The sequence below is a fragment of the Bufo bufo genome, chromosome 7 (assembly GCF_905171765.1).
Source record: "Bufo bufo chromosome 7, aBufBuf1.1, whole genome shotgun sequence".
NCBI lineage: Eukaryota > Metazoa > Chordata > Amphibia > Anura > Bufonidae > Bufo > Bufo bufo.
Window position 1 is genome coordinate 68,810,063 of NC_053395.1, and position 12,861 is coordinate 68,822,923.

Sequence of the window (12,861 nt, forward strand, 5' to 3'; positions counted from 1 at the left end):
GGTACTAACGGACTCCTAAAGGTCGCTACCGGGTTGTGTAATTGACACTCTGGGCATGAATCACAGTATTCTTTTATCTCTTTATGTACCCCGGGCCAATAAAACCTCTGCAAAATCCGGTCTTTGGTTTTTTCATAGGCCAAGTGCCCTCCTAGCACATGTGAATGGGCTAGATCCATCACCTTTTGGCGATGCGATTTTGGGACCACAAGTTGCTCCACAACCTGCCCATTTTGCTCATCAACTCTATATAAGAGTTCATTCTCTATAGAAAAATGGGGAAATATTTTCTCTACCCCAGTATCTTGAGGTACCCCATTGACTACTTTCACACTTTGCCATGCGTGGGTTAATGTTGGGTCCCTGAGTTGAGCTGTCCCAAAGTTATCATTGGAGACTGGCAAGTCAGGGAGACCAATTTCCGGGACATCATCAGTATCACCTGCAAGCACTGCTAAGGGAAAATTCTCGGTTTCACTCTGGGTCACCCCTACTGTTTGCACATTTTCAGTCTCAGCCAGGGGAATGGGATCTACAGCAGACCCACTTAAACACTTATCAAGCATATTCCACATTTTCCAAAACAGAGGAAAATCACACCCCACAATGACAGTATGCAACAGACTGTTTACAACCCCCACTTCATGGGTTACTTTCCCGCACGGGGTTTCAAAAGAGACTATAGCAGTGGGGTACTCTTTTGTATCCCCATGTATGCAGATGACCCCCATCTGTCTCTTTTGCAGCTTCCTAGTGTCCACCAGGCTGCCATGCACAAGAGTCACTAGACTACCAGAGTCCAACAGAGCTTGAACTGAGTGTCCTTCAATCACCAAGCTGCAAGTTTGTCGCTCCATATCTGGGGTCGGCAAGGCAGAGTAGGCAGGTCCCGCAAACAATGACCTCCTCCACCCACTGTCACACTCCATAGGCTCAGCCAAAGGACAGTTGGCAGCCACGTGGCCCAGTCCTTGACATCGCCAGCAAACAATGTTTTTGAACGCCCAAGGCTGTCTAGGGCTAACTGGCTTAAGAGGTCTGGCTAATAGGTCGGTCTCAGTTCCTACTTTACGGCCCTCCCTCGCCCCCTTTAGATTAGGAACAGTCTTACCGCGATCAGTAGACTTCTGGCTCCCTGGGGCCGGCCAAGTAGGAGAGAGGTCTTGGAGATACTCCTCGGTGTTCAGATACCGCTCCACTAGGGCGACGAGCTGATCCACATCCCTGGGGTCCGCTTGTCCCACACAGCGCTGTATCCGAACTGGTAGAGCACAAACAAACCGGTCCAGGACCACTCTTTCCACCACCTGAGTGGCTGTAGATACCTCTGGCTGTAGCCATTTTTTAGCCAGGTGAAAAAGATCATACATTTGCGACCTCGCTGGTTTATCCAATTGGAAAGTCCAGTTGTGCACTCGCTGGGCTCTGACCGCAGATGTTACACCCAAGCGAGCGAGAATTTCTGCTTTCAGTTTTGGGTACTGTCTGGCATCCTGCTCACTCAAATCATAGTAGGCTTTCTGTGGCTCCCCACTTAGGAAAGGAGCAAGGGTGTCTACCCACTGTTCGGCTGGGAGTTTCTCTCTTTCAGCGGCTCTTTCAAAAATGGTGAGGTAGGTCTCCACATCATCCCCTGCTACCATTTTTTGAAGGGAAGCTTGCACTCTCCTCCCCACAGAGATGGATTCCTCCTGGACATGGGGCCTTTCAGCCAGCACCGCTATCTGCTCCACCAGACTTTTATTAAGCGATTGCTGTTCTCTGAAACCAGCTTGCGTAGTCTCCATGAACAACCGATTGGTTTCCTGCTGGTTAGCATTCGCCTTTTGGAGCTGTATGTTAGCCTGGATCAGCTGTTTCAGCACTTCCTCCATATCTGCACTGTTTGTTTTTTTCAGAACAGCAGACTTAACCCAGGACATAAAACTTGCTGGATTTTTGTGCCAGCGCAGCCTCCACCATATGTAGCGGGATTAGCTCACGGGACCGCCGTCTCCTGGGATAGACGGGCGCTATAGGCACATAAAACACAGTCCAGTCCAAGCAAGTATGGTGCAACTGGCCTCAGCCAGTTTTATTGACTTTTGCAGAAAAAGAATTAAACAAAACAGTTCAAAACAAATGAAATACCTGGCCGTCTGGCCACTACTTCTAGACAGGTAGTAGTCCCTAACTACATGAAACTGAGCCTTGTGCCCAGCTCCATCAACAAAACACACAGTTGTTTTTACTCACACATAAGGGTTCTTCCCAGGAGCAGAGAGATCAGCTAGTGAGCTGTTTGCCCTTTTATAGCACACTCAGGTTCCAAGGTGATTAGCCACAGTTACACTGAATACCTGGAGTGGCTAATTGGAGCAGGGACCCACCCAACTCTCCCTGCTCCAAGCAGCCAGGCCCTTCTAACCAGGTTTTTAACAAAACCCTTGCAAAGAGAAAACCTAGTTTTCCTTGCTGTCAATTCCCTGGCTGCTTTTTAGAACGTATAGGACAGGAACCTAGGTGAAATGTAGACTCCTTCCACCACTTTCCCCCTGGTCCTGTCACAGTGGTCATGGCCTTCCTGATCTGGCCACAATAATGGTACTCAAGACCCTGTGTTTGAATGGGTAATTATATGGTTCATGTAAAAATGAAAATTAGATATCATACAATGTATGACAATCCCTTTATAACAAAGCTAGAAACAGCCCTGTACATACATGGATCCAGATATCTCCCCATTCATTGCTTCAATTGTTCTGGTAAATTTGCTTCAAGCTGACAGCTCAGAGGGTCTGTCCTTTCTCAGCGGATGTGTTCTTTCTAGTAAAGCTCACTCCCTGTAACTGTCATAGCTTCAAATAGATGATACAACTGGTGGTAGCTGAAGCATAGAACTGAGCATGTGTGCGTCCACCTCAGCAATGTTACTGAGGTGGCTGGAGAAATAAGGAAAAGAACAAACAGTAGGTGGCGCTGAGAAGAATGAGAGGAAGGTGGACTAGTGGACAAGACAAGTGTAAATTGGACGTGATAGGAAAAATTGTAACTTTAACCATACAGACATGCTGTTGCTTTCTTATTCTTAGAAATTTATGAATAATTTGACAACTGGGTATTGCCTATATCCTTGCAAAGGGGTGTGACCCTAGCACTAGCAGCACCGATTAAACTGTGTGAGAGTGTTCAGAGACACCCCTTAGGCTCCATTCACACGTCCGCAAATGGGTCCGCATCCGTTCCGCAATTTTGCGGAACGGGTGTGGACCCATTCATTCTCTATGGGGATAGAAAAGATGCGGACAGCACACAGTGTGCTGTCCGCATCCGTATTTCCGTGCCGCTTCTGGGCCGCAGCTCTGCAAAAAATAGAACATGCCCTATTCTTGTCCGCAATTGCGGACAAGAATAGGCAGTTCTTTGGAGGGTGCAGGCCGGGTGTATTGCTGATCCGCAATACACTATGGACGTGTGAACGGACCCTTACTGGTAACAGTTGCCCATCTACTCATAAATTTCTAGCAGGAACAACAAAAGAACAGCACAACACAGAGTTACAAGAAAAGACAACCTACAAGTTATTCCATTTTATGAGAAACACATTTATTTACTAAAGCTACTTTCACATCTGCGTTTCTCCTTTCCGCTATTAAGATCCGTCATAGGATTAAAAAATGGAGGAAAACACTTCAGTTTTGTCCTCGTTTATTGTCAATGGGGACAAAACTGAACTGAACGGAGTGCACCAGAACACATTCCCTTCCGTATCGTTTTGTTCCGATGACGCACAAAAAGGCGTTGAAAGCAGCGTTTTTGTGTGCGTCATGGGATACGGAGCAAGACGGCGCTAAAACCATTTCCCAAACTCGGGTTCGGTTCCAAGGTACCACTTGGAACCGAACCCGAGTTTGGGAAATGTTTTTTTTACAGTAGAAATCAATTTATGAAGTTATTATGTGAAGTCTTGCGAGACTTCGTGAAGTAATAACTTTGGCTCATCGGAGTCAATACATTCTAATACTGCATGGAGCGAGCGCACAACAAACAAAGTTTTATCCGAATCGACTTCGGATGGTTGGTTAGTTCTGCAGTTTTATTTCAGTCAACTTTAAATCGTGTTCACAGATAACAGAATGTGATTAGGGTTTTATACTATCATAATATGAATACATTGTTTGGTTACAGAAAGAGATGTTTCTCGCTATGAGAAATGATTTTAATAATGCTCGTAAGGGGTTCACAAATAAAATAATCAGTGAGACGATAACCAAGCTTCACAATGAATTACGGCAGAGGAAGCATTTCTCGACCCACTGTGAGTATTAAATTCTTTTTACAAGACTATATGGATTTCTAGACCTCTGCTGCCATCTGCTTCCACACTGTATCACGACGCCTGCCTCGGCTCGCTGCTATCTGTTAAGTGCTGCATCATGTTTTACATTGTCATGACCTAAATTATTAAAAATGTGGTAACTGTAGAAGGCTGGTGCAGTGACTGAGATCTCTTAATCATTGTGTCATAGCCACTGCGGGTGAATGGCTTGTCACCCCTGCCATATGTATTACTTTGCACCTCAATGGCTGGAGCACTTTTTATTTTTTTTTTGCAATGGAAAGGTTAAGGAAAGAGGATTTCTTCATTTTGCAAAAGAGATTTGATCATGCAATATACTATATAAAATGGGTTGTCAATCTCAAAATAACAATCGGCCAGAGCACCAGATGATCCTCCAGTGGGCCCAGGCTCTTATATCATAATGAGCCCCAAAGGTCTAGAGAAAAAAAAACATTTGGAGACAATAAATTGCCACTAGGGTCTATTTCTTTGAATCAAGACCTATTAGACTTTATAGGGGACAGGCCACAAGAATAGTTTCTTTCTTGGGGGCCCAAGGAACCCCAGTCCGACCCTGAAAATGATCATCAAAAGTGCTGAAACAGCAAGATATGCAACTTACACATACGCTTCATTTAAAGCGGCTCTGCCACCCATATCAACCCTATATATGCCTAGTAGGGTTGATGATGCTGATTAAAATGATACCTTTTGTCTGCCGTGGTATCATTGCGGAGAAAAATGAACTTTTAAAATGATGCAAATGAACTATTTGAGCACCAGAAGGCGGGCTTATGCGATTCGAGCACCGCTCCAGCAAGGGGGAGACTGGGAACTTAATGTGGCCCTGGAAAAAATACTCAAAGTGGCCCCGTTTTGTAGTAGGGTCCAAATTGATGGAAGGCAGGACCAACACAAGTAGGTGGGGTCAGCAATCCCATATTGTGGCAAATTATACCACCCCAACATAGCCAAATTCCACAGTCCATGGCAAAATACTGCCCCAGCAGCACAAAATACATCCCCAAAAACGTCCATTGGCCAGCCATGAGGAGGGCTCAGGCGGCCCCCTGGGCATCGGCCCTGTAAGGTTTATGGCCAATCCGCCCCTGCCTTTAGATTGACAGTGATAGACCGCACTCATGTCCAGAGTGGCGTGTGCTCACCACATATTCGGCTTTATCTCGACAAGCAAAGATATTTATGCACACGTGCCGTTCTGGACACGAGTGCAGTCTAGTGCTGTCAATCTAAAGGCAGGGGGGCGTAATGAAAAGCAGAGGGGCATCATTATGGAGCACCAGGGGCATCACTGGAGCGCTGCTCAAACCACATAAGCCTGCCTCCTGGTGATCGAATAGTTCATTGGCATAATTTTAAAAGCTAATTTTTCTCTGCAACGATACCACCGACAGATAGACAGACCATAAGACAGGTATCGTTTTAATCAGAGTTATCAACCCTACCAAGCTATATGCCTGGTAAGGTAGGTTTGATCTGGGTGACAGAGCTGCTTTAACAAAGGTGCCCCGGTCTCCCGAAGTCTGCACTGGTCTCAAGTCCCTCTGCTCCACTTCTGCTTGCCACATGATAGCGCTTCCTGTGTTGGCACCAGCGATGTGTATGTAAAGGAATTGGCTCATTGGCTCAGTGTAATAGCATAGCCAGCTCCTTTCTTGTCATAACCAATGCATTGTCAGAGAATGGGCCAAACTTAGCTATTGAAATGATCCAATCAGCCAGCCGTCATCACACACAGCACAAGTGCCATGTGAAAACTGAAATGCTATCCTGTGACGTACACAAGCCGAAAGTGAAGCTCTGGACCGGGTATCGGTGTTGACAGGAGGAAACTGGGCACCTTTGTTACAGAAGAGTATGATATCTAATATCGTGTTGTTTAAAACTAATTTAAAGAGGTATTCTAGGGTTGCCCATATAAATTATCCCCCGCCCTCACTTGACCTGTAAAGAGAAGTATACTTACCTGCTTCAAGCATCTTAGTTCCCGTTCCTTGGGTCCATTGCTGTCCTCACTGAGCTACAGGTCCATTATGTAAACTTCCAGCATGGATGGGGTCTGGTGCGCCGCTGTAGCCAGTGACTGATGTATCCTCAGGCGGCATGTGACCACAATGATGTGCTACTTGAGGACACATCACTGGTTTCAGCGGGGCACATGTCCCCGTTCATGCCGAAGTTTACAAGCAGGGACAGAAACATAGTGAAGACAGCGGTGGAACAGTGGACAGTGGATGTAGGATCCAAGCGCCATGGGCAGGTAAGTATGCTTCCCCTGACAGGTCTGGCAATCCTGGAATACACCTGTAAAGATTTTTTTAGCCAAACAACACCTTCATGACCTATTGAAATAGGGATCCCTTAATCAAGATTCTCATTAACTAGTTAAGGATTACTGCCACAATGCAGTTACTACGTCTAATCATATATGATTACTAGGGATGAGCTAATCGACTTCGGATGAAACATCTGAAGTCGATTCGCATAAAACTTAGTTCTAATACTGTACGGAGCAGGAGCTTCGTACAGTATTAGACTGTATTGGCTCCGATAAGCTGAAGTTATTGCTTCGAGAAGAGATGAGACTTTGCGCAATAACTTCATAAATTAATTTGTGCTGTAAAAAATTATTTCCGGAACTCGGGTTCGGCTCCAAGGTACCACTTGGAACCGAACCCGAGTTCGGGAAATTGTTTTTTACAGTACAAATTAATTTATGAAGTTATTGAGCAAAGTCTCGCGAGACTTTGCGAAGCAATAACTTTGGCTCATCGGAGCCAATACATTCTAATACTGTACGGAGCTCCTGCTCTGTACAGTATTAGAACGAAGTTTTATGTGAATGCCTAATGATTACCATTGTAATATCTTCCAATCAGTATGTCTAAGGGAACCTACAAAATGAGCTGTCTAAAGTTCTGTGCCCACTGATACTGCAGCTTCCATTTTTAAAGTAGGTATGATGGATCGATTTGGGATCCCTTTGACTTAAAATAGTGTCATACAGTTTCTGTATTTTTTGTTCACAGTGCTTTTCTGCCTATCTGGCCATCAAGGACACATCACAGAAGAGTCTCTCCACATTTTAATTTAGTGCAGTATGGTTTTATCAATACAGAAAGGGGATTTATCCACATAGAAGAAGATTCTTTACAGTAAAAGCAGTAGGGCTATGGAACTCTCTGCCAGAGGAGATTGTGATTGTGAACTCACTAAAAGAGTTTAAGAGGGGCCTGGATGTATTTCTGTAGTTTAATAATATTATAGGCTACAGCTACTAGATTTCTAGTGAAGGGGCATTGATCCAGGGAGTTATTCTGATTGCCTGATTGGAGCCACTTCTGCTGATCTGAGGCATACTTACTGTGACTGCAGCTGTCTAATGACAGCGTGATCACAGCAAAGCCACGGGGTGCCGGCAGATCACAATGTAACTTGATGCTTTTATACGTCAGGTTACAGTTAAGAGCCTACTGCCAGTGCTTAAAAAGTCATGTGGCAGTAAGCAAAAGGTTAAATACACATGGTGTCGTGGTACCAAGCGTTCAAAAATTATGCCATGACAGGGTCAGAAGGCTGCCCATATGACACGCACAAGTGTTAATTTTCAGGAAAAAAAATGGCTCTTTCTGAACAAGCCTAGAAAAATTCTCACTTTTAGGCCTGATGCACACACCATATGTATTTACGGTCCGCAAAAAACAGATCCGCAAAAAATACGGATGACATCTATGTGCATTCCGTATTTTGCGGAATGCAACAGTTGGCCCCTAATAGAACAGTCCTATCCTGGTCCGTAATGAGGACAATAACAAGACATGTTCTATTTTTTTGCAGAACGGAAATACGGAGAAATAGAAACGGAATGCACACGGAGTACCTTCCATTTTTTTGGTGGACCCATTGAAATTATTGGTTCCATATACGGTCCGCAAAAAAACGGAACGGACACGGAATGAAAATGCGATCGTGTGCATGAGGCCTTAATTGGGAGCGGCAGCAGTGCAGTGTGGATGTGGAAAGGGTAGGGTATTAGAGGCACATGGCCCCAATAGTAGTAGCAGAAGAAGCAGCATAGCTTGGAACATTCAAGGCAGTAAATCGGCTGTCTATGGGTAGTAGTAATAGTAGTGGTAGTAGTAGCGGAGGATACATAGCGTTAATAGTGGTGGCAGTAGGGGGCAAGCAGTGAGGAGTATCAGCTGAGATGGTGGTTGTAGCAGTAGCCATATGGTACATGTTGTCAGGCAGGCAGACAGCAATAGTGGCATGATGGAGCCAGCAGCAGCCGTACGAAACATGATGGTAGGTCGGCAGGCAGACAGTAACAGTGGCAAGATGGGGAACCATCAGCAAGGCCAGATCTATTCATTGGCTTTAGCTGGAGGAGTGTGAAAATCATCCTGAATCAAGGCTTAGTCCATTTAACTAAAAGTGATGTTTTGGACACTGGAGGAGAACAACTTGGTCCGTTTGAGTGTCACCGCGCCCCCTGCTGAAAACCCTCTCCAAGATGACACTGGAGGCTGGGCAAGAAAGAAGAGAGAGAGCATACTGGACTGGTTTGGACCTCTGTTCTAGTCTGCCTGTCCAGAAGTCCATGGGGGAAGGAAACAGGTTATGTGTCGGAGACAGACCAGAGTCTAGCTAGGCCTGAACCTGGGCGTTGAGGCAGGAGGTCTCAGCTTGCTGATTTACCTCAGCCTGGCGCGGCATGTTAAAAAAAACTGCTTGACGAGACTGAAGTGGCTACTGCTGCGACTTCTGTTGCTTGTGCAATAGAGCATGATATGAGGTATACACACTGACGCAAATTACGCAATGACTGGGTCAGGTGTAGATGATAGTCTATGTTTTGTAGTTGTTCGTGATGCCAATTGCAGCGTGCGCAGGGTACTATCACAGAGCCCTTCCAAGGTTTTATAACTCCCCAGGTTAGGAATGCCAGAGTGGTGTGATTGCCTATAATGTCTCTGCATGGTGATGATAATGGTGTCAATGGTGTCTCCTACCTGGGGACGGTTGGACTCCTGGCTCACTTGCAATAAATTGAGTGTAGTGATAGAAGGAGTAATAGAGGAATTTTGCAGCAGAAATTGATGTCCAGACCTTTAGGTGAAGTTCAAACTTGTCTTTACTGAGAGTAACTTTCATCCAGGCAAGGTACAGCTTTGGTCTTAAGTCCCAGCAGGCTTTCAACAATGGTTGGCAGGAATTAATCTTCTGCTCTATAAACCTGGAGCTTGCAGGAAGGGACGTCTGCTTTATAGCTCTAAAACTGTGGCAGGAATTTGGCTTCTGCACTATTTTCTGTCTTCTGCTTTATGGGGACTGACTAGCTGAGGAGGAATATGGCTTCTCCTGGGTCTCTGGACTTTACTCACAGTTATCTTCTCAGGGTATGCTTTCTTCCTGGAACTGGAGGTTGTCTGCTGTTTCATCCAGCTGAGGCTGCAGGGCTCAGGCTGGGGATTTGATCAATGTCTCAGCCGAGACAAGATCCTGTCTTTCTTCCCAATATCTGGGAGGTTCTAACACACACAGCCTTTCCCAACAGGGGTGGCTGGCACACTGACCTAACTTCCTCCTCCTCCCATGCTGAAGGATGTGGTAACAGTCCACACCTCCACAGGGGGCAGCTAAGCTGTAATGAACCATTCCAGCCTAGATATACTAAACTGAAACTAATTCCTTACCAATCCATTGCTGCCAGCTGCTGGTGAACATGGAAAATTACAAGACAATTTACATTTAACATAGTTTTGAATGCACAGTAGTGAAGACATGAGCAAAATCCTATCAGATGACAAGGTAAAGGCTCTTAGGAGATAGTAGCGGGGTAGTGGAGTGTAGTAACACAACTCTGGGGTGTTACACTTGTGATAGCAGGAGGTGGGTGAATCTGCGAGATGTGGAGAGGGACCTCCCTTTCTGACATACTGCTGACAGGTATCTGCTCGCCAAAAGCTGCAGCAAACTGTGTTCACAGTGTTTCCTGGCAATAACGTAATTTGACCTCCTTTTTGGACAGAGGAAAACATTCCCCCATTTTGCATTGATAACGAGGAGCATGGCTATCCAGTAATCATCAGACTGCTTGATGTGAATGATTTGCCTTTCAGTATGTAAGCAAGTGCAACGGGCGCCTCCCCCTAGGGCCCTCTATGTCATGTCCCAGGTGTAGGAAATGACGAGTGGTATAGTGCTGTCTAAAATATCTATTTATGTGTGTCACGGTGCTCCTACATGGATACGTCTGGACCCCAGGTTTTGGCTCTGATGCAATAAATAGGGGGAATAATTGAGGGATTTGAAGAAATAACTTGAGTCCAGACCTTGAGAGGAAGTTCAATGGCAGCTTTAATTGAATAAACGTTCTTCCAAACAGTTTCAGTCTTTGTCTTGGTTCCAGCAGGATTTAGCATTAAACTGGCAGGCAAACTCAACTCTGCTATATCTTTCTCTCACTCTGCTGTACTGACAAGCTGGCTGTATAACTCAGCTTCTTCTGTATGCTTAATTTCTCTCTGTAGTCTGACTCTAGGTTATGCCAGGGAACTTTCCTCCTGGCTCCTGAGGCTTCAAACTTTGGCCTCCATGGCCAGCAGAGCTTAAGGTGCTCTGACTGGCGTGGGCACATCTAGCAGAGACATGCCCCTGCACACCCTTCCCCTGTCTAGGGAAGACTAGAACTGGAACTAACTGGTCCCCACACTTCCTGCAGGAAGTAGGACTGGCTCACTCCCCTACAGAGGGGGGAGTTAGAATGGAATGGCAAGTTACATTCTATGTAAGTACAGCTCTGCCGTGTTTGCTTCCACCTGCTGGTGAACCAGGTATATTACATATGAACAGTTGCATAACAAGATTAGGAATGCACATTGTGGAGGACCTGGACAAAAAAACATAAGATGACAATGTTTTAGCCCATTGGAGATAGTAGCAGGGTGCAGGAGTGGTAACACAAGCAAGCTGTAATGGTCGCATACACACACACACACACACACACAGGGGGGAAGGAACTGACCACTGCGCTCCACGCTCACCCCTGGCCCTGCTTACGTGCCTCGCAAGTCCTAATGACAGGGGACAACTGGACTGCAATCTCTAGCTTGGAATAAGTGCAGGGAGGACAGACCAGACAAACAACAGAATGTAAACGGACCGAGTCAATACCAGGAGAGCAACGAAGTACAAATGGAGCAAGCAGAGAATAGTCAGGAGAAGCAGAGGTCATAAAAACCAGGAGAGTCGTGAAGTACCAAAGGAGTCAGCAGAGGATCGTCAGGAGGAAGCCAGGATCAGAATACCAGGAGAGCAGCAAAGTACACAAGGAGCAAGCAGAGGATCTTCAGGAATTCAGCAGAAGGTAAGTACGCCAGGTAAGACAAAATCGCAGCTGGAACCTAAATAACAGACAACCTATGGCCAGCAGGCTACCTGTTTAAATACTGACTAGCAGGGGTCATGTGACATGGCAAGCGTCACATGACTCACCCTGCTGCACTCGGTGCTCAGGCTTATCCTTGTTGCTGGGGGAACAGAGGACGCCGCTGCGCTGAGGAGACTTGAGCGGCCGGGTCTGTCCCACATCTATTGAGGGAAATTGTGGAGTCCACACACCTTGATATAATGGTGGGTGCTCGCAGAGGACTTCAGTCGTAGAATATATAGAGATAATCCACGGCACACCAATGTCTTTTGCTTTGCAAATTTATTATTGGTACAAAAATATTCACAAATTTTGTCAATATATGACTGGTCGCGCCATCATAGTAATATGAGCATAAATAACATATCTTTGTAGGCCGTAATGTGTCCCAACGTTTCGATCCTGTCAAAGACCTTTCTCAAGGGATCTGTAAATAAATGTAACGGTTTTATTGGCGTCTACATGTGGCGACCATAATATACTGTTGACATGTGGTGAAGGAGGAAAACGATATGAAAATAGGACGAATTGTACACATACATATATATGTGTGCATGCGTATACCTGCACACACACACATATATGTACATACACAAACATAAACATACATACAGGTCTCAGATTCTAACTATAGTAAAAAGAGAGTAGGGGGTAGGTAAAGTAAGAGGGATACAGGACAGATAGGGCAAAAGCTGTCTCTAAGAGAGGAGGAGATAATGATCAGGACTGGGCTATAGCATGAACCATAACTAATCGATGGGGCATCAAATTAAGTCAAGAATCTATGTATTAAATAGATTAGGTAAGTATAGTAAGCATCAAGAGAAATATCTGTGAATAACTCAAGCAGCAGATTGAATATAAATATTGCATATGGACTCACCATGGCCGGGTAGCAAACGGCTTGATGCAGGCGCTATGTGTCTCTACGTTTGTTTGCGTTTTAAACTAAGGGGCCGGAAGTCATGTGGGCTCTTTGCCCTGTGTCCGGGTTCAGCCGGTCACATGATCGTCAGTGACGTCATGTGAACCGCGTGACCGCGGGCCGCAGTGTGTGCATGCGCACTGGGTGCTGGGACAGAAATTA